The sequence below is a fragment of the Oryzias melastigma genome, linkage group LG15, assembly GCF_002922805.2.
Source record: "Oryzias melastigma strain HK-1 linkage group LG15, ASM292280v2, whole genome shotgun sequence".
NCBI lineage: Eukaryota > Metazoa > Chordata > Actinopteri > Beloniformes > Adrianichthyidae > Oryzias > Oryzias melastigma.
Window position 1 is genome coordinate 15,681,791 of NC_050526.1, and position 22,570 is coordinate 15,704,360.

The following is a 22,570-nucleotide window of genomic DNA, read 5'->3' on the forward strand; positions in this document are numbered from 1 at the left end:
TTATTTTTTCTGATTAGTCGACTAATCGGGTCATGCACAAACTGGATGTAAAACAAACATCTAAACCATCATTAGCTTCAAACTAGCTAGCATTACATGTGATAATGCTAGTGTGAATGCTGTAAGCTGAATTTTTCTGCTGAAGATGCTAGTGACAATAGCTGAACATGCTGAAATTGATAGCTGATAGCCAGCTAAAATGTTTGTTAAATGGGAAATTAGCCAAAAACTGAAAAGAACCTGTTAGCCAAAACAACTAGCATGTAGCTGAAATATTAGCTAAACTCCAAATTAGCCTAAAAACTTTAATAAATGCCAAAATACTCCAAAAAGTTAACAGAATGCCATTATAACTTTCAACTTTACTACACTCTGATTCCATATAATATAAAGTAATGACTAATCGACTATTACATTTTTTAATAATTGATTAGTCGTCGATTAGTCGACCAATCATGGCGGCCCTATTCGTCATAAAGTGAATAGACAGAGTGAATCAAAATTGCATTTCCTCACTTCTGACAAATGTAAACAAGAAAATATCAACATAAATAGCTGCAAAGTGCAACATGCATATGAGCAATAATGTAAACATGAAAAACAGGTGCAAAGAACATTTGTGGAATGGCATTTAGGTGCAAAGAGCCTGCTGGTGTATGAATAGTGTAAAAACAATAAAGAAATAAATAACGGGATGCAGTCTAAAGATGGTCATTGAAGGGCTGTTGTTGCTGTTCATGTCTGCAGGTCATTCCAGACATAACCTCTCCAGTCATTCATGTCTATACTTACTGCATAGAAAGAAAAACGCATTTTTACATAACACCATCTGGGGTGTGAACACAGCGCCTGCATGCTTTAGGTTCTCTGTGCAGGTGAAGGTGTAAACTGCAGGTATTATAGCGGGACAAAGAGCTCTGAATGAGTTTGCAGGAGTCAGATTGCAGGATGTTGATACAGAGTTTCTGCAAATATGTTTCAGCTGTTTCAAACAGCTGACATCTGTACCACTATATGGATTCAATTCCAGTTCAAAGGTTAAAAACATTCTTTTAAAACCAGTTTTGCTTGATAATTGAGATAAATTTAAACCAAATAAAAGTTCAACTTTATTTATGTCCATTTGAGAGACAGTAAATGAAGAATTTAAAAGAATACATAACTTTGGATCACTGCTGCTTTCTAGACTGACTCTTCATCCTCATCACTCTGGTTTTGTCTGATGATCCTGATGTTGGATCAGAATGTGGATCAAAACCCATCAGCATGAGGATGAGATCCCGATGAAATAGAGAAGTGAGGCTTTGGGGTGCAGGGTGGGGGCCTCCCTTCCTCCCACTGTACCCCTCATCTTCAGCGTGCGGTGACCCGGTGACCCCTGTCGGCGAGGCGCTGGCCCCCGACTGTCCGACTAACTCCCATATTATTTATCCAGAGATGTTCTGCAATTACAGGCGCTGGCCCCGCGCAGCACTAATAACCCCATGCAGCAATTAGTGGGCGCCAAGAGGGGTGGAGGGCTGGGGGGGCGCTCCGTGTATGCCAGTGAATTAGCGGTGATGCGAGGCCGGTGTCTGTCACTTTTCATTTGCCTGGGGGGGACAAAGGGGTCCGACCTGTGACCCACTTTTCACACATCTCTGGCTGAGGAGGCAGAGAACAAAGACGGCATGGAGGACGGCCCGGCCCTGGAACACCGCTCATGTTGTCCGGTCCGCATTACAGATCATTGCCGGGCCGGGCCGGGGCGGGCCACAGAACCGAGCACCAGCAAAAACCACTTCATGTTCTCCAAGAGTCCAGAACTTCAGACCAAACAAACAATCTGAGGAAAAAGAGAACAACACTCTGACCAACAACTTTACTGTAGGTGGTTTCTCCGTGACGTCTCCACGGCAACCACAAAACCACGAGGCTGGTGGAGCAGCAGAAATGTTGAGTGTGGGTTCCCACGTTAGTCATGTTTGTGAAAGAGAGTCTGACATGAGGACACAAAGACCGCCATCTTTACCACGCTGAAAACGCCAACAAACTCCCAGGTTACAAGAAAACTGAGAGCCAGAAGAAGGAAATGAGTAACTAACATTTTTGATCATTCCTGCATAGTCAGGGGTCTTTCTGTTGATCTTACAGCAACCAAACATGTGCAATATGGGAAATAAACATTTCATTTAAAGTTCATCTTCTGATCTGTTCCCTGTAGTCAAATCCTAATCCTGTCGTTTTCCAGGACATAGTTTCAGCAGAGCGGCAGGAGTTCATTAGAAATTCACCTGAGTTGTGGGTGGGACAGTTGGTGTGGAGAAACCCCGCCTTCTCCTCCTCGTTACTGGGAGCTCAGAGCAGGGAGCTCGTGGCTCCGCCCAGCGTATTTTCTACATCACAAATACGAATTTTTTTCAAATTGAATTTGTTCATCGGCTCCCGATTCACAACGATTTGAAAAAATACACTCTCAAAATTAATTTTCTTCATATATATATATATATATTAGAAAAATGTCATAAAAACATGTTTAAAACAAGTTTCCTAAGAGAAGGTTTTTATTTGTTGTAATCATTTTTACACATCTGCTGCCTTCCTCCAAATAAATACCAAATAACAAATAAATACCCTCTCTTGAATGACGAGTATTTTAGTAATGATATTATGCTTCAAGTCTGATTTTTAATAGATAAATGTGGCCTTTAAAGTGCAGCGGAAAGAGCTGCACAGCTTTTAATGCTCCTGTCCGGTTTAAACGTGCACAGATGAGAGAGATACGTGCACAGACTATGTAGCTGCAGTTGTTTTGAGTTTATAATGTAGAAAAGTTAATCCAAGGCTTAAAGATGAATGGGGAAAGTGGGCGGAGCTAAAACAGAGTTTACACACACTTTATTTGTCATGTTTGTTTTTTGACTATTTACTGAATGAAAACTTTAAAGGGTCAAACAGGAAGTTTACACAGAAACTGCTATGGCTCCAAATTGTTTTAAATGTCCTGAGAATGACTGAAATGAGGCTCGTGCACATGCACGGGCACGCCCATAGCAGGAGTGGGGGAGACTTCACTCCGTCGCCACAACAAACCCTGAAGTTTGTTTGCTGCGCCGCGCTCCATTTAGAGCCTGACAGCAACAGCAGCGCGGCCAGATAATGCGCACAAAGACACATTCAGACACGGGGAGGCCGGACAAGACGAGGCAGGCTCAGGAAGGACTGGGAGCTGCCAGCCCTCCAGACAGGAAGCGGGCCGCCCCCATCCTCCCCTTCAAACACACTCGCTCTAAATCACCCAACACGTCCACTTCCCTCTGAAAACACGGGGAAGGCCGCTGAGCGACACGGAGCTGAGTCTTATCACCACAGGCTGCAGAAAAGCAGAAAAAGTCCAACTGGAGGTGGAGATAGAGCCAGTGTCCACACTGGACCCTCTTCCCCACAGTTCAGGGTCCAAACAGGCAGATATAGGAGCGGGAACTTTCACTCCTCCTCCTCGTCAGTGGAGTCATGCTGGAACTCGTCTCTAAGCCTCGAGTCTGCTTCTGAGCCTAAACAACAATCTGCTTCATTCTCGGCCGAAGCGCCTCTAAAACACAGAACACAAATCCAGTGGTACCACAGGAATCAGGCGCAGAGGAAGCTGGTAAACACGAGACATGAAAGTCAGAACAACCTTTAAAGGTCCAGCATTACTTCAGCATGGATGTTTTATCATCCCAGAGGCAGATTGAATCTTTTCCTGATTTTTCTAGTTTGTTTCTGACAAATCCTTCCTGTTTTCCTCCACATGTTCAGTTTACTGCCATATGTCTTTCTTTAAAGTATCCTCTGATATTTTTGTTTGGGTTAATTTCCATATAAAAACCTGTAATGGCAACTGAAGGTTCAACACTTTAATATCACCATTTACCATAAACAAAGACTGAAGCAGAGAAATACATGTCATTCATTCACTCCTGCTGGGATTATGTTGATGCTTTTATTTACAGGCTGATGTTTTTTCTTCCCGAGCACACACTGATGTCCACAGCGAGGACACTGTGGACATGTGGTGAGGCTCCAGTTCAAACTCAGCCACAGCTGCCCCAGGTGCTAACACCTTATTACCAGCAGAAGGCGGCAGGAAGCAGCTCCTGGTAGATGTAAACAAAAACTCTTCTCAGCTGGAGAAAACGTGAGACGCAGAGCTTGGAGGCTTGTGACTGTCCAAACAGCAACTTCTCTGTAGGAAATTCATAGGAAATAAAAGTGACAACAGAAAGTGTCACAGCAGAACCACCTCTGCTTCCATCAGTTTGTCTGCTGGCACCGCTTGACACGATTACAGTCGTGTTCAGACTGGACACATTTGGTTCTCTTAAAGTGAACCAGAGTTCGATTCTCCTGATAATCCAGAACAAAGTTGTTGTCTGAATACACAAAAGAGAACCCTGGTCTCGGACTCATCTTTTGAGGTGGTCTCGGTTAGTTTCCAATCGGACTGAACTTCGATTCGCCCTGAGATTCCTCAGTCTGAATACAAAGCATTGTGGGAGTGAAATAACTGAACTAAAACGGCCACTGTAGCCAGTAGTCACGTGATGTAAACAAATGAAGCAACAGGACAAATGAAAAGCAATGATTGTCATGTTACCAAACAGGAAAAAATGGTCCAACTCTTTACTTGTTAGAACATTTGTTTTAACATCTCTAAAAACACTTCTTACATGCTTTTCTGTGTCTTTACCACTGCAGTGACATCATCCCAAAAGCAGTTCCTTAATACAATTCTCTTAAAAACAAACCAGAACACCACAATGATGACACACAACTCTTGAAATGTGGTCTGATGGATTCAGGGTCATTAAAACAACTTTTAATGTGATCCATGTCATTTCTCACTGTTTTCCTGACAATCTGTCTGTCATAAACACTTATCGGTTCCTTCTTCTTCTTTCGTCATCGCCTTAGCAACAGTCTCGCAGCATTCCTCCACCAAAGCAGCAGGAAAAAGTGTTGAACCTGATTCTGATACATACATCAAAACTGATCAGAGAAATATAAAACTTGAATCAGTGAAATACCCCAAAGATTTCAAAGTACAGGACTTTACCGTTATTCTGCCTCTAGTAGCTTTGCCCCGCCCTTGTAATTCCTGACCAATGAGTGAAGCGATCTTTAGTCATGTGGTTTTATTTACAGGTTTGGTTCCAGAACAGGAAACTCATGTTGACGACAGTCTGAATACAGACCAAACACAGGTTCAGGACTCGATCCGAACCAAAGGAAGCGGTCTCGGACCAGAACAAATGATTTTACCAGTCTGAGTATGTTGTTGAAGTATGATGTTTCAAAATAATGATGTCAGAAACACCCGTGGTGTTAAACAACAACGTAAACAAAACAGCAAACAAGACTGAGCTCTACAGACAAACCAAATGAAGACCTTGTTTTTTCTATGCACCTACAAGCCTTTATTTCATTTATCAGTAAACCAATGAAAAGAGAGCACACCCACTGTTCAAGTGAGATAGACAAATGTCCATCAATGGAGCAGAATTGTGTCTGTTAACATGGCAATACTACAGATTCACAAAAATAATAAAAACACAACAAAGATAAAATCAAACAAGTACGGTAAAGAGTTATCTAATTGTTGTATATCTGCACCAGACTCCTATGGACCAATTATAAATGAAGGTGAGTGGTTGCAGGTCTGGAGATGAAGATCTTCAGATCTAGCTACTCCTGCTTAAGGAGAGCAACCACCTCTGTGGCGTCAGTCCTCCAGGAGCAGCATCAACTTCCACCAGAATGAAAGACGTATTGTTCAGACCACCTGTACATAATATACTGCCTTTATGAGAAATCACTGAGCCATAGCTGTCCCTCCAGGGGAAGGAATGTGAGGTCATTGTGCCCTGGCATGCTGGGAAATGTGGTGTGACAGAAATCTAAGCAGCATTTTATGGCTATTTTCAGCAAACATCCCAATGCTGGCCTCAACTGACTAAATATCTCTACAATAATCAGGATGGGTCTCGATGGGTATAGAAACATGCAAACATGTTGGCTTCATCAAAGGGAGGTGCTCCGAATGAGGCCATCACTACCATAGAAATTGATTCACGCCAGGCCTCAACAAACCACAGGGTCATGTGATCACAGGGTTAGCCCATAGAACTTGGAAAACCAGGTTAAGAAGAACATTTATTAACAGAAAAGCTTAAAACACATTGGAACTAAAAGCCTTTCAAAAGTTAGATCGATCTTATGAACAAGAAAAAACAGAAAAAGTTTGTTGGATTATCTGTTCTTCAAATCTTAATGTCATCTTGTTTAAAAAACAAAAAGGGAAAGTCAACTGTTTGTTTAAAATCCATCAAAACCAAACCCAGAATGACCCCAAATGGGGGGCAGGCATCAATAATCTCACCCTAATCCAGGCCAGCCCGACCTGCCCTCCCCAGAGACGGACTGCAGCGTGAAGAAGCAGAATCCCATAATCAAGCCTTAATGCGTCTCCACTTCCTGCTCTGGAAGAGCGGCTGCAGACTAAATAAAGGTCTCTGAGGCCTGATGGAGACCCTCGGCTCCTGAGCTGCTCAGAAGAATGCAGCACTGAAGGAGGCGTGCATGAGAGGGAACGCAGGCAATTGGGTTCAACCGTCAGCAGCATCCTTAAGGACTTCAGCAGCAAAGATGAATGATGATGTCAGCACAACGCTGATCGTTTATAAATGTATTTATGATGTCAGAAATAAAAATGTTTTGAACATTTAGAACTTTGATGATAATGAACAGATCAGCCGTGTTATAGAGTCCTGATTCTTTACCTGACCGCACCATGTAGACACACCCCTCAATTCTCTTCCTTTTTCCCTTTTTACTCGTCTTCAACTACCAGCAGAGAGAAGAGATGTTACAGACACAGGACTAACAGCTGAGAGACAAAAACTAAACCTCCACTTTGGAATATTTTCTTCACCTGCATTCAGAACTTCGTAAACATCTTTTGTTTGGCACTGATGTTGTTTTTGGTAAATCCTGAAGTTGAATTCTTTTTTTTAATGTATTTGTTCTTTTCAGTTAGAATGTACAGTACATTAAGGTTTCCATGATTAGTTGACTAACCAACCACAAATCGACTATTAAAATAGTCTAACAGTCGACTATTTTAGTTGATTAATCGACTAATTTAATAGTCGATTTGTCGTTACTTTATATTATATGGAGTCGGAGTGTATTAAAGTTGTGAGCGTTCAGCACCATAAAATGCCCTTTTGTTATGTTTGAGTCAGCGAGACCAAAACTTTATCTTTAGTGAAAAATAGTTCCTTGTTTCAGATGCCGACATCATTTGATTTAAACATGTTTTGATGCCAGAAACTAATGAAGGACAGAAGCTGCACGATTCATTAAAGGTTTAATAAACCATCAACTTCATGGTCTTTATTTTTAGTTAGTTTAAAGCTAATGATGGTTTAGATCTGTGCTTTGCATCCAGTTTGCACATGACTCGATTAGTCGACGAATCAGAAAAAATAATCGGTGATTAGTCGACTACTAAAATAATCGTTTGTGGCAGCGCTACAGTACATACAATCTACATACAGAACAGGAGTAGGATGAAGACCCCTTTATCATTTCCAAAGATACAAATAAACGAGTAAATTAAGTCAAAACAAAAATAACAAATCCATAATAGTAACAATAATTCAACACTATATTCACACCATGCTGCATGTAGATCTGAAAAAGTGCTTACATTTAAACTTAAAGTAAGCAATACTTCAAGACTTTCCAGATCAATGTCCAACAAATTCTATTTCTCAAAGGAGATAGTCATTTAAGTGTAATTTTTACTTTACATACTTTAAAGTTGTAATTTCTTCCACATTTCCCTTCATTTATGAAAAAAGGATTTTGTAAACCATATGGCAACATAACATTTTTGGCGTTTCCAGAAGTGTCTGCAAAGTACAGACAAATTTAAATTTCAATAGTTCAGAGGTGAGCTCATTGTAGGGAGTCTTAGGCATTATCCAAAATGATTTTTAAGCAAAACTATTAAAGACTCTAAGGTTTGACTCATAAGAATTACCCCAGACTAAAAAATACTGTAAAATCAAGGAGAAATACAAAATATACTTTGCTTGGTAATTTAACAAACATTTGACTTTGTTGAAATGTTTTACGTTTTTCAATTTAAGCAATTTGTTGCTTCCATCTTAAATTTTCATCACCAATAATCCCCAAAAATATAAATTAATATAACGTAAATAAAAAGTTTGTTTGTATTGAACCACTCCCAAAGAAATAAAATCATTTCTTGTTTAATAGTTGAAAATAATGTACTCAAGTTTTCCCAGAACAAAGTTAATTTGTGTCGTCTGCAAACAGAGAAAATTGAAATATTTTTGACACGTAATAAGGATTATTTATTATAAAATAAAATTATGACTTGATGTTTTTCCTTCTATATTTAAAAACAAAGATTTACTTATAAAAAATATCAGTAAACCAGTCTCTGAAAACATCCGTTTGTTGGACGTTTGTAAAGATTCTGTATCGTACAGTACAAAAGGATTCAGTATTCTACTTAGTACCAAGTCAGTTTTTATTTTTCTGCCTTCCGTCATGATTGTCAAGTACAGCCCGTCTTGTCCTAATATGGTTCTTCTTACTCCAGGAGAAACAACTGATGAATGACCAGAAGTTTCCTCAACAATCTCATATAATTCATTAATTTCACTGAAAAGTTTCCATACATTCATTTTTGGTATTTTTTGCTGACTTTCTTTAAGCTTTTCTCCGCGTCTTCCACTCCCCCTTTCCTGCCTTCCTCGTTTCTTCCCTCTCTTTCTCTCATCCTTGGCCCCGTTCCCCGTCCCCTCCTGGGGCCCCTCCTTGCAGGCGGGCCTCTGGGTGCTGCAGCAGCCTCCCGTTGGTGTCGGCGCCCTGCCCAACATGCCTTTCAGGGCCTGGGAGACTGTAGGCCAGACTTTCTGGCTCCACACTCATTGTTTGCTTGGCTGCTCTGTGCCTCTTCTCCTACTATGGATTAGCATAAGAATACCCAGAGCTCCCCCGATCCACCTCTTCATGCCTGCATCTTCTGATTCCCTCTTTCCTTCCAATCCTTCTTCATCATCAAGCTTTTCTTTCTCTACCGGTTTATAACAAACACTTTTTACTTTTTCTGATACACTACAGGTGGTTTTAGGGCCAATTATAAGAGGAAACTTCACAATAACTGTACTCTGTAGAAGCTCAGGCTGTAATGCTAAATGACACACTCACTGCAGGAAATCCCTGCTAAAGTAATACTTAAATGCAAGAATCCACAATGAAAAGGACAGAGGTTTGGGCTGAAGCACAGAGAAGACGGAGAATGAGGAAGATTAAGGGAGAGAAGTTCAGAATGAGTACAGTGAGAAAAGGTAAATACAAAGAGGAGAGAGGATCAAAACAGACAAAAGTTATATGACTTTTTCATGGAAAGGCTGCGTTTTTGTGTTGAACCACACGCATCTACAAAAACACAAATGTAAACATTTCCACACAAAGGTGAATACACACATATTTATGCAGATCTACACAGAAAACTGTACACCAGGGGTTCCCAAACTATGGCCCACGGGCCAGATCTGGCCCTCTTCCACTTTCCTAATATTGTAGCTAGCTAGCTATCAACTTCAGTGTTTTTAGCCATCAGCGTTTTCAGCTATGAGCTTTAGTGTTTTCAGCTATTAATCTACCGCTGGTAATGCTATTTGTCTAGTTTTTAAAATGTTTTAGTATTATTTTTTCTGTGAAGATTACAGAAAGTAATTATTTAAAATTTGGCTATGTGTGGCTTTCTGGAAAACCATAAATCTTTACGTTTAGGCTGTGATTGTTACACTGCTTCTGTTAGCCTACAAACCGACCCCGAGAGCCCCAAACCGTGAGCCTGACAAGAAAACGTTTGGGGACCCCTGCTGTACACTATGCATACAAAGCTCATCACACACATCATGTCATACTCACACAGGTACAAATGGTGTGAGACAGCAGTGGGCAGGTGTTATAGTTGAGGCCTTCCTGGGTAAACTGGTTACCCTGACCCTCATGCTGAGAGGATGAGCAGACCAGAGTCCACTCTCCGAGCACCAAACCCTCTGTGGGACCTCACACACCAGTTGGGTTGACCAGAGTCCATCTGGCCTCAAAGACAGACTTTTAGTAACACTAGCTGTGTTTACATGGCCACCAGTAATAAATAATAAACGCCTGATCAGAAAAAAAACGCGTCATGTAAATACGCCATCCGGAATACCAGATCAGACTCATTCGGATCCAAACTTAGGTGGGTTATACCGATGGTTGATCCGACTGTGGTTCATGTAAACAATCCATTCTGATCGTGTGTCAGTACGGCGCTGGATTTTTCGTCATGCATAGAGAGTATGGTGCTCCAGAAACGTCTTTGGAGCGCGAACACGACCGATCAGCTGCTCTCCGTGAGCGAACCGTTTCTCTGAGCAGAGCAGCTGGATTCATAGCTTTCACGCCTGTGAGCGGGAGGGTGGGGGGTGCTTTGTTACGGCGTGAGCTTCGGTCCGCAGAGACCTATCGGACTCAGGAAAACCGTGTCTCCTGGTGAACTGTGTCTCTGAGCGGTTTTGGGATATGTAAGCCGGTGGAGGCGGCTTTTGAATGTGGAAATGACGCTCCGCACACTGAAAAGTCCTGAGAAACCGTGCAAAAAAATCAGGGGAATTCATGTTTCCAATCACGTCCAGACAACATAAAGGCTGATGTTCTTCCCACATATTTATGTTCAGCTAAGATGCACATTGTTAGATATAGATACAGATATAGAAAACTATGAGCGAACAGTCACTAATAATAATGAAAGAACGCTCAGAGGATCATCCTGCTCTATACAGCATCTTTGTTTGCAAAGAAACTCACTACTTTTTCTTCTACGACTATTTCCAGTATTTTAGACAGTTCTGCGCATATCAAAATGATTTATTGCGATCAACGTATGGCACATGGCACAGTTGGATAAAATTTTTCAGGTCCATGTGCACAGTTCTATTCTAACCTGATCTTTGATCCGATCGAGGACATTTTGAACATGGAAACGCAGCTTATGATTGCTGAGGGTCCATCCTTTGGCACTGGCTGCTGGCTTCTCTTGCATGGGTGTGCCACCACAACACTGGCCTCTGGACTCCAGAACAGGATAATGGTGTTGTGAGCGTTAGCCATAATGGATTTTGTGGCTTTAAAGTAAACCCCGTGTCGTACCTGTGAACTGAATTTTAAGAATGGCGTAGTGACAGAAAGAAGGACAACACAGCCCAACATGTGAGCTATGAGTTTGTCCTAACCCTGGTTACCACTCCTTTACAAACAAACCACATCAAGAAGGGAACATCATGTGTACTTCACTCCACCAGACCTTGGAAGACCACCAGGTATGGTGACACCCAGAACACCTGCAGGCCAAAGACTGAAGCCCCTCCCACCTCCAGAACCAGAGGCTGAAAGACTTAATTTAGTTTAAGCTGCCCTTAAATCAGAAGACACGAGGCTAACCTGGGATGGAAGTCCTGGAAACCAAAGTACAACCCAAACACAATAGACGCAGTTCCTGGATGTAATCTACTGTAAACTAGACTCCATCAGTTTACAGGGAGACAGGCAGAGCTATAAGTTTACCCCCAAGAAAGACACAGATGGAAATGGTTCGGGTCTCAGAACTGCTTTGATGCAGTGACGTCTGCGACTGAAATGAATCAGGGACAGAGAGGAGCTGTAGACGGGCCTGAGGCAGCAGCGCAGATGCAGCAGCAGCGGCAGCAGCAACAACAGCAGCCTGATTTCATTGCAGGCTAGAAGAGGAAGCATAGAGCAGCTGCATTCACAGTCCTGCTAATCATGTTACCCCGACACACTTTACCCACAATCCACAGCAGCACCAGGGACATTCATCTACGCTGAAGACACAAAAAAGCCTCCAAACTCTTTTCAAGGTTTCCATGGAAACCAGACTCTCAGCTCAAAAGCAGACCATAATGCAGAAGTGAAGCTATAAATCACAGCGATGAGGAGAGCTCTGATGACGTCTGTGGTTTGTTTGTGTCTGCAGACTGCAGGTTAGCCAGTTAAGTTAATCACACAACAGTGAGTCTTTTCACCCACTGGAACATGCGGGACTCTGAGCTTCAGCTTCAGCTGCACTGAAGCAGGTTTTCTCCTCTTTCATTACCAAAAAGAAACGTTTGTAGCCGAGCCTTTTCTCCATACAGCCTGAACATACAGATCAACTATTTCCTTTCAGAGTTTGAAGGAGCTGGTGAACCCAAGGATCGTTTGTTGAGTCAATTTCCTTCAACTTTTTGATGCTTTATCAGTATTTTTCCTGACTGCAACTTAAAAGTTCAATAATAAAACTTAATTAAACTTTTCAAAAAAGTGGCATGAACACACTGAAGTGAGTTTAACTGGATCTTCTCTGAGTTCTTACTCCTGCTCTCCGTCAGCGCTGTAACTGTCTCTGATCTCAGCCACCTCTTTATCCCTCCTGACTCATTTTCTTCTCACCCGTCCTCCTCCAACCACAGCTGGAATGTGGGTGGTAGATAAAGAAAAAAAACATGCTGCCACAGCTTACAGTTGAAAGCAGCATCGCAGGTTAATGCTGAGATCAAACTTCTGCGATCCAACTCAGACACTTTTTTTGTCGTCTTTCGTCCTAAATCCAGAAGTTTAGCTGATCAAAACAACTAATGAATCCAGCAAAACTTTAAATCTCGACTTTTTTGCTGTATACCTAATCCTGAAATACATACAGCCAGTCTGTAACTGTGCCCATTCCTTTTCTAACTATCTTTGCAAACAAGAAGTAACAAAAAGTGAAAGCATGTGCCTCATCTCAGTGTGACTGTCTGGAAATCTACACAGCTTTGCTGAGAGAGATAACAGTCCAAGAGGAAATCAGAAAAGTACTGAGATTGTTTGGTGTACAGTCCAACGATGGACTTTGAAGAGAGACGACCACTATGCTGGGCCAGGGGAAAACTCAGGCTATGGAAAGGTGCATCATTATAGATCACCATACAATGTGAATACAGAATGAAGAGTTATTTAAAGTCCCATTCAAGCTACATTGTTTTCTATTGTAAAATCCTTCCCAGTGGTCTTTCAATTATGATTGTATGATCGTGCAGTTTTTAGCAAAAATCAAAAAGCCTGTTTCATTTATTAAGACTTATTTTCTGCAGAGCGGCAGGAGCTCATCATAAATTTCCCTCTGGGTTGTAAGTGGAACTGTTGGCATGGAAGTAAGCTTCACTAATTTCCCATCAGCCCTTTTTTTTTAAAACCTCTCTCCTGCTAGCTTATAGCTCCTCACAAGTCCAAACAAACATTGAACGATCTTGAATGTTTATTTTCATTGATTGAAGAACCTAAATTTTCCAGAACAAAGCAAAATAAATAAATAAAAATAACACTAAACTGAACAAGAACCTTTTATCCTCAGTTAAAAAACAAAAAAACACCTAAACATATTCAAATCTAGGAAATGTTGTAAACATAGATGATCATAACTTTTAAAACATGTCAGACCTCTTTACTCTCTTGGGAGAAGAAATGAAATAGAAACATCTTGGGGTTCACCTTGACAACAAGACAAAGCAGATTGTTGTTATCAGGAAGATGTTCCATCTCCTCTCTGGTGAGTGTGATCGCGTTCTCAGACACTTGTTGGGGCAGCAGTAAACATTTTGAGAGGCTGAACAAACTGATGGTGAATCCTGGCTCTGTTCTGGATTCTGCTTTGGAGTTTTTAGAGATGACGGTTCAAAGAAGGATCATTCAGAAATGGAAAACCTTCATCGTCCTCTTCTTAACCATCAGTGTCTTCAGTTGGAGACGGCTTCATAACTGACCGCTGCAGGAGATGCTTCCTGCCCACAGCAGTAACCTCCTACAAATACTCAGAAGACAACTACACTATGACCACAACTACTAATTTATACTTGAGATTAATTCTTTAAACGTGGAACGGCACATTAGTTCATAAAAACATGTTCAAAAGCTGTTGAGATCAGTCAACCAAAAACAAAACTGTATGCCAGAGCTTTTTCTGTTCAACAGTTCAGTCCATCAAACGTCTGATGTCACTTTGGATTTTGGTGCTGAGTAGCTGCTGTAAAAGGACAGTGATGTCTTCCATTCAGGTCTACCTCTGATGTTTAAAATGGTTTTGCTGAACAACCAGCAGTTCAGGGTTTGGTTTAAGTCACTCCCACTGGGGACAGACAGTTTTTGGCAAAAAGGAAAACTTGGAACAACACCAGGAACTGTGATCACACATCTGTACAATAAATAAATAAAAATGTTTTGGATTGTAACTTTTTCCTGTTCTGTAGTCCACTTCTTCTAACCCGGTCCAGATTTCAGCGAATCCTCACTGTTGTGAAATTTCAGAGGTTTTCTTGCACGAGGACAATTTCTTTTTTATGCAGTGGAAAGTTAACAACCTTCCGGGGTTACATTTTTACGGCTAAGCCACAAAGCCCTGCCTTACTCCTATTTATGAACTGAGCAGCTGTTAACTCCACCCCTCAGCTATGGGAGGTATTTTCTTAAAAAGTTGTTTGCCTGGAGCTTCCTTTGGATGTGCCTGCAGGATAGATCCCATTGGTGGAGGATAGAACATGCTACAGGTCTGATGCGCTGGGAGATTTCATGACTTCCATAAAGTACTGATATTCTTGTCATGTATCCCAGGCTTCCAGAGAGTTGTGTTCATTGAACTAACAATAATAAACACGACTTCCCAATAAGGAGTCTGAACCTGGAGTCGTGCACACTTTGAACGCTCTGCAGAGACGAGCGCTCGGTTCGGAGCTGCAGTGTGTGAGCGGGGCTGCTGGCGGCAGGGTGGGGGCAAATTGCTGAGGGACATATGGGAGTGATTTTGTGTGGCAGACTGGCCGGCTCTGTTTGAAGATCTGTCAGTGAGCTCTGAGACTCAGACGGCTCAAGTGGGCCGGTGCTGAAACCCAGGCAGCAGTCTGCCTCTTCACACGCCGAGGTCCAGCTGCTCTGGAAAAACCCGGCTCTGTCGCAGAGGAGCGACGGGCCCGAGATCCAAAAATGAAACTGATGAGACGGAAACAAGCAGCTGCTTAAATATCAGAGCTCCACAGACAAGAATACATCAGTCTACTCCACACAGAGGAGCACGTCCATCCTCTGATGTTGTGCAATAGTCAGAAAGCTCAGCTTCACATGACGACAGAGGAGCTACGCTCAGCTCAGGAACAACACAAACATCCTCACAGAGAGCTGGGTTCACCCTTAACCCACATTCCTGACCCTCCATCGGTGTGGGGGCTACCTCACCTGCAGCACATGTGCTGCAATCAGGCCTCTTCATGCTTTGCTGATAAATCAAAACACATGACGGCTCGGATCAACCAATCAGAACCTGCAAATAAAGACCTGAAGGCTTCTGATTGGCCGACTTAGCCACCAGCTCAGGTGTCAGGGGTTAATGTCCTCGCCTTGGTGTTGGTCACAGTTCTTCATGAATCAGTCAAAAAAGAAAAATAAAAGCCTGTTTTCTTCATACTACTGAGTAACGCGTCTGCATACCTGACTGGTAGCTCCTGAACGTGGCAGTGAGCAGCTCTGTCCACGGATCCATGGGAAATGTAGTCTGGAGCCGAGCAGGTAAAAGCAGCGCCAGCCTGAAAGAAACAGACAAGAGGTCAGAAACAAACCAGCAGCTGGAGGTTTTAACTTCATACCAAGAACAGCATCTGCTTCCAAACCTGAGCAGCTTTGATACAGAAGAAGTCCCAATTCCACAACAATTATATAAACAGTGTCTGCAAAACGGTTAATATATGAATGGTCAAGAAAAGACTCCAAACACAACCAAAACACCTGCTAAGGTGAGGGCTGAGTCTGAATTATTGACAGAAATTGAATTCACTTTAGAAAAAATTTAGGGCCGGGAATCGATTAAAAAATTTAATTAATCGCAAATCTAGAAATTAATCGCAATTACCGCATTTTCCGGAGTATGAGTCGCAGTTTTTTTCATAGCTTATCCAGGGGTGCAACTTATACTCAGGAGTGACTTATTTGTGTGTTTTTAAGACATAAATAGGCTCATCTCTTTGTTATTTTCCCAGTAAACATCGGTATTCCTTTAACAGTTGTTTCCCCTAACAACCACTAGGGGCGCTGCATCTGAGTATTAGTATTTGCTATTGACAGGCTCAGCAGCAGAAGAAGAAATGTCGTCCAAAGTTTGGAAGAGAATCTGATTGTTGTCTTTTAAACTTTGATATTTTTGTTATACAGATCAAAAGATTCTTGCATTATTTATGGACTTTTTTTTTTTGGCTTGGTGGATTTGTTCTGAAACATCAGACTTTACTCCTAAAAGTGCGACTTCTACTCCAGAGCAACTTATGGTTTTCTTCTTCTTGATTAGACATTTTTTGCTCTTGCAACTTTTACTCTGGATAATACGGTATTTATTTTTTTTTAATGACAGTATTTGCCGACCACTTAATATCTGTGAATAATCACAATATGAAATCAAACACAAAATTGTACATTTAGAACATGAATTGATTCATCAAATCTCTGAATTATACCCTTTTGTTGTTAAAGAAACGCTTTTTTTTAGTATTCAATTAAAAATGTAATTAACAGAAGTTTTGCATTTGTTAAATTTACGTTATTTTAATGACAATAAATCCAATCAAATCAGTGAATCCAAAGTGATTTCTAAAGCTTCTGGGGAAGTAGTCATTGTGGTCAAACTTCATCTGCATGACTCAGTAGAAATGACTGATACTAATAATAACCTGCTTATACAATCATGTACTAAACTGCACATCCCTGGATTTATTTCCAAACTAACATGTTCAAACAGAGCAGCGTCCTTCTTCGTTTTAACCCGGATCATGTTCATATTTCTGAAAGTCATCATCTTACAGACGGCGTATGAACAAAGCTGCGACTGGGATCTGCTGTGAGGTCAGAGTGTTTGGCTGCCGGCTGTTTGTGTGGAGATAAGTGGAGCAGCGTGGCCGGCAGCTGGACGAGTCTCCTCCCTCACAGAGGCCTCTTTATTCTGGGCCAAACAGCTGCTCAAAGGAGCCTTTATTTAGTGCTGCGAGGAGAGCAGAGTTAATGCTAACACTCGGGGCGGAGGGTTCATCTCAAGCTGGGCAAAGACGCTGCAGACGGCACAGGAAGCTGATCTGGCAGCACACAAACAACAAAATAAGAGCGCGGGAGTCCCGGGAGAACAGCTGTTTGCAGCTGCCGTGAATACGAAACAGAAGCTAAAGCGTCACACCTGCAGGTGACTCCAGGTGAAACCTGCAGCTCAGACAACAATGACTCCATTCTGACAAAAGAGCCGCCCGGAGCTGGAAAACAACAGATCAGGCAGGAGATTGGCCAACTTCAGGGAAGTAGATGAAATAAGAAGAAGAGGGGAAAAAGGCAAAAACATCGGACAGAACGGAATCAAGAAGAATAAAAGCAGACCTTGAAGTCCTAACGATCTGAGTTCAATTTATCGTAGGAGGAAACAGCCAAGGGCAACCTGGGATTAACGGTTTGTCATTTGATAGTCGTTTACTTTGATTTCAATGTCTTTCTTGTTACTTAAACCTGTTTAAGAAAAACCTCCAGAAACGGATTCATTGCTGTCCAAACTTACAATCATTTCTGCTCCCGATTCCTGAGGAAAAACATTCAGATTCCTACTCTACAGTCTGCATTCAGGCTGTTCCATCTTCAAACATGAGGACAGTCTGAAGACGACACATCAAACTGACAAACACAGTGACCAGCAGCAGTGTGGTGTGTGTCTGTTGTTGTGTCTGTGTTGTGTTTGTGCAGAGCTCCACCAGCCTGAAACAGGGAAACAGAATTATTATAGAACAGATGAGGAGAAAATAGACGTCCGAAGACCGGGGCGAGAGTGGTCACGAGGCTGGAAAAGTCAGCAGCTGCTGCTGGTCAAACAAACACACACATGCACTCACGCAGACACACAAAGGATGAACTGAAAAACCGCTCTGCTCTCCATCCCACTGTTATGAGTTATGAAGAAAGCTGCAGAGGGAGCAGAAAGACCTCCTGTTCCTGGGAAAGGGTCTGTGCAGAGCCTCAGAAAAATCCACCACGAGTTCATCTCAACAAAAACTGCATTCAACACTAAAATAGGGTTCTTGTATCATCTCTGATGCCCAGGGCGACCGTCATTCCCATTACTCTTTCCTGATCATCATCCGGAATAATTCTCCCAAAAGTTTGCTATTGGTTCCTGATTTTAGTGACTGTGATAACTCAGTCAAAACTCAAGTAAATGGAAGCAGAATCGGGCTGGTTTCAGCTGAGGCTCTACAAGACATTACTAAGTGTTGAGATGCTGATTTTCTCCTCTTCAGAATCTGCTTGAATTATGTTAACTGCATAAACGGTTGTAAAATTACAATAGTTGAATGTTGAACTATACAGCTAAAGCTCCAAAGTTAAAGTATTAATAAATAAAACAGACATAATTGATATTTGATATCCTTATTAGCCAACATGAGTTTGAAAATACCTGCCTGTCATCACGAATGCCAAGCAGAAAAAAGGTGTTCTTTTTTTCAGATGTTCTACTTGAATGTAAATAAACAGAGTGATGTTGACCACTACCAGACACGATTCATTAGATTAAAAAGAACGTCTTGCTTCTCTGCTCAGTGCAGCAGATTCTTGACCTCCAAACCAAAAAAATTCAATCTCCTGGAATGAAAAGTAGCAGATTATGAGCATCACTCACAAATAAACTAACAAGCAGCCGTTGAAGAGCGTCTGCTTAAGGTATGTCGAGCACGCAGGAAGTTGTGCCAAGGGCGAAACGCGGATAAATTACTTATGTATTCCATCCATAACGATGCATTTATGCGTCTTCTGCCTGGAAATGACTTTGACCTGAGGAGCACTCATGGAGGCCGGTGTCTGCATCATCAGGTCTAGTCAGCCGTCCCTCCTAAAGCCTCGTCTGCCTCAATGTTTATGTCCCTCAATCTTTTCTGCTTTTTCATTTTAGTTTTTAAAAGCTGCTAATACTTCAGACCAGGGGTCCCCTAACTAAGGCCCACGGGCCACATCCGGCCCTCCTCCACATTTGGCCCGGCCCCCCAAAGTGTTCAGGCTAAATTAGACATTTTTTGAGTTTTTTAGGATAATTTAGCATTTAGCTAATATTTCAGCTACATTCTAGGCCTTTTGGCTAATTTAGGCTTTTTCAGGATTTTTTAGGCTATTTTGAAGAATCTTCAGCTATTAATCTATCACAGCATGTGCTATATATCTATTTTTTAAAATGTTTCAGTATTATTTTTCTGTGAAGATTACACAAATGAATTATTTAAAAAGTTTGTGGCTTTTCGGAAAACCATAAATGTTTACGTTTAGGCTGTGAGTGTTAGACTTTTTCTGTTACCCTACAGACCGACCCCGGCCCCCCATCAGGGAAGAAAACAGTTATGTGGCTGTCACAAGAAAAAGTTTGGGGACCCCGGCTACAGACAAACATTCATGAAATTAAAGGCTGAACTCCTCCCACAGACTCAAACAAACTTGAAATTTCTCCGCACAGAGAATTAAACTAAATGTTATTTAATCATTAAGATGTGTATTTCTTAATTCAGGTCTCCTGGAAGCAGATTTAGTCAGCATCTTTGGAGGCAGAGTGTTCATCAGAAAGGGAGCAGCGGTGTGATCAAGACATTTTTTGAAAATAAAACTGACCAGCAAAGCCATTTCATATATGATCCAACAACAGAGTAGAACAAAGCAGAACAAGAAGACAGCAGGTCCTTTGACAGCTTTACATTCATGCTGAAGAAATCCAAAGGAGGATTTATTTCATCCCACATGCAAACATAAAACATCTAAGTAACAGTAGCTCTGCGACTTTCTAAGCCTTCAGAAGCCTTCTTTAAAGTTCAGAAACTTTCCACAAGTTCCAAAGTCTTCCTAAAGTTCTGCAGATTTCCTAAAAGTAAAATCTGCCTGCAAGTATAAAAAGACTCGGACACCTGATGGTTGCATTCCTGGTAAGTTTGAAGAGAGCGACAGAATAGCTGTGAAACCAGTCTCCAACACAAAAGCAGTACAGCAGAAGAATGCCACAGAATCTTTGAGCAAAGTGAGAGACATCCTGCAGCTCACGGCACACCATGAAGTCCGTTCTGATGGGACAACAACGGTCTCATCCAGGACCACAAACACACCAGGCTGCCGTTCATGAGGGTAAAACCACATTGGCATGTTTGAGTTTGTAGCCAGCAGTCAGAGAGGCCAACAGAAACTCTAACCTGAGCAGCTCCTCTGCCGCCGTCTTTTCTCTGGATAAACACGGTTCCTGCTTCACGTTCACCTCCACTCCGGCTGTGAATAGTGCAGACCACCTACAGCTTCTCAGAAGCAGCAGGAGCGCGATGCTGGCAGGAAGTGGAAATCAAGCGCTCAGATTTCCACTCATGGCAGTTAAAGCCGACCACGATCCCAAAACCAACAGAGGACGGAGACGAGCGTGGAGGCCGTCGGAGCACGGCGGCAGCCGGCACAGCGAACAGAAGGAGCAGAAAACGTGGCTTCACAGCAGCCAGACGCAGTGGGGAGTTTCAGCAGCCGGGTTTGTGTGCCGGGATGTTTTGTCACAGCCGCAGCCTGCAGGACGGCCAGCAACAAACCACCCACTGCTGCTGCACTTGGAGCAGACGCCCGTCCCGTGCTGACGCCTGGCTGTTCCACCCACAGAAACACTGTTCAACTATGCAGAGCCAGGAGCATGACGACAACAACTTTCCACACACTCCACTATGTTTTTTGTTTTGAAAAAGCCACCTCCAAACCTGTGCTGTGATTGGTCAGCTGTCTGTTTACTGTAGAGGCGTCTGCAAACCAGACCGAGCACAATTTTCTTCATACAGATAACACATCACAGCTCTTAATCTCTGTTGGCCCCAACAGAGTGATTCCAACAACACACCTCTAGAACACAACACATCCTCTTTTTTTTCTTCTGCTCCACCTGAGGTTGTTTTCTGCAACATTAAATCGGCGTTCCTCAAAGCTAAAACAACAATGATCTGAGAAGATCAGACAAATCTGATCTGGAACCAGTCCGAGGACAAAAAAAACATCAGAAACATGTGAATACATGGAATTTCAGATTAAATCCCAATTATGTTCTGACACTTTTTCCACAGCTTTTTATTCAAAATTCTTTTATTGGGGCAGTGCGATTCAGGTGTTGTTCCTTGTCAGATTTCAGATTCCAGGTGGATTGTTGGTGTTTCTGTTCTTGCCGTGGACTTCACCTCCACCTGCCCCCCAATCCTATCTGGATGAACTCGATTCAAATACGTAGATGTAGAGTTAGATAAGCAAATTCCTCTTTAATAGTCCTGGTAATTCATGTGGACATCCCTGAGGTTTCTTTTATTTTTTCCTGAATCAGCTTTTTTTTTTTTTTTTTTTTCCCAAAGGAGCTTTTCTTTACTCGGAAGGAGAGTCTAAGGACAGGGATAACCAGTTTAGTTTAGTCTGTTTAGTTTAGCAACCAGCTATTGCTTATATTTCATGACCGACTCTCTGCATTTGTAAAATTACCAGCATGAACCCCAATGAGACAATTCTATATGATATTGAGCTAAATAAAATTAAATTGAATATTTGTTTGCAACTGTAACAAACCTATTTTTGGGGTGATCGTGCCTTTTCTGTTGCCGGCTCCCTGCAGAACTGCACATGATGTCAGATCTTAACAGCTTTAAATGTTATTTAAAAACACACCTTTTTAGAATGGCTTTTAATGATCAGTAGTTGGTGGCATTTTATTTTATTTTACTCTATTTTCATTTGTTTTATTGTATTCTAATTGATCTTTTATGCTGTTTTTTATATTTTGTTCTTAATTTGTCTAATTTTTTAAACTTTCCTCTTTTACTGTGAAGCCCTTTGGTATACTATAAGCAGTTGTAAAGTGCTATATAAATGAAGTTCATTCATTCATGTATAAACATATTTGAACTAATACCTTACAGACACACTACATTAAAAACCATGTTTTTCTGATGACTAGAAAACATTTGTTAAGAAAATCAGGCTTAAAAATGCATTTTTGAATATTTCTTCATTCAAATTGTACTGAATCAGGAGAAAAAATATAGTTGTTTGAAAAATTGTGTATTTGTAACAGGAAATATGTTGGGCAGGCCACAAAGGGGTGGGGGGGTTGCTCCACACCAATTATCCAAATGGTCCAGGCAGCTTAAATGATAAGAAAACTAGGTCTATATGTACTATAAAACAACAGTTTTTTCTTCTAGAAATGGCATAAACCATAGTGGAAAGTCCACTGAGAAAGCTTCAAGAAATACGATCAGGTTGGGCCTTAAGTGCTTAATGGTAAAAGCCGTATATTTATATAGCGCTTTATAATCCCATTCACCCACATAGAGACACATTCACACACTGACGGCTCCACTGCTGAACACCGGCG

At 41.7% G+C, this 22,570-nt stretch overlaps 1 protein-coding gene across 2 annotated transcripts in view; it reads right to left on the reverse strand.

Annotated features, from left to right (window-relative positions):
- LOC112161943 (bone morphogenetic protein receptor type-1A) overlaps window positions 1-22,570 on the reverse strand; it is a 41,306-nt gene that overhangs the window by 11,310 nt on the left and 7,426 nt on the right. The window contains exons 1-2 of one of the 2 annotated variants that reach the window (XM_036215615.1): window positions 20,379-20,399; window positions 15,628-15,722 (exon numbers count right to left, since the gene is read on the reverse strand). The gene's annotated coding sequence lies outside the window, so the exon portion shown is untranslated. Of the gene's footprint in view, window positions 1-15,627; window positions 15,723-20,378; window positions 20,400-22,570 lie in introns of those variants that run through there. The other variant, XM_024297510.2, reaches the window with a different exon arrangement.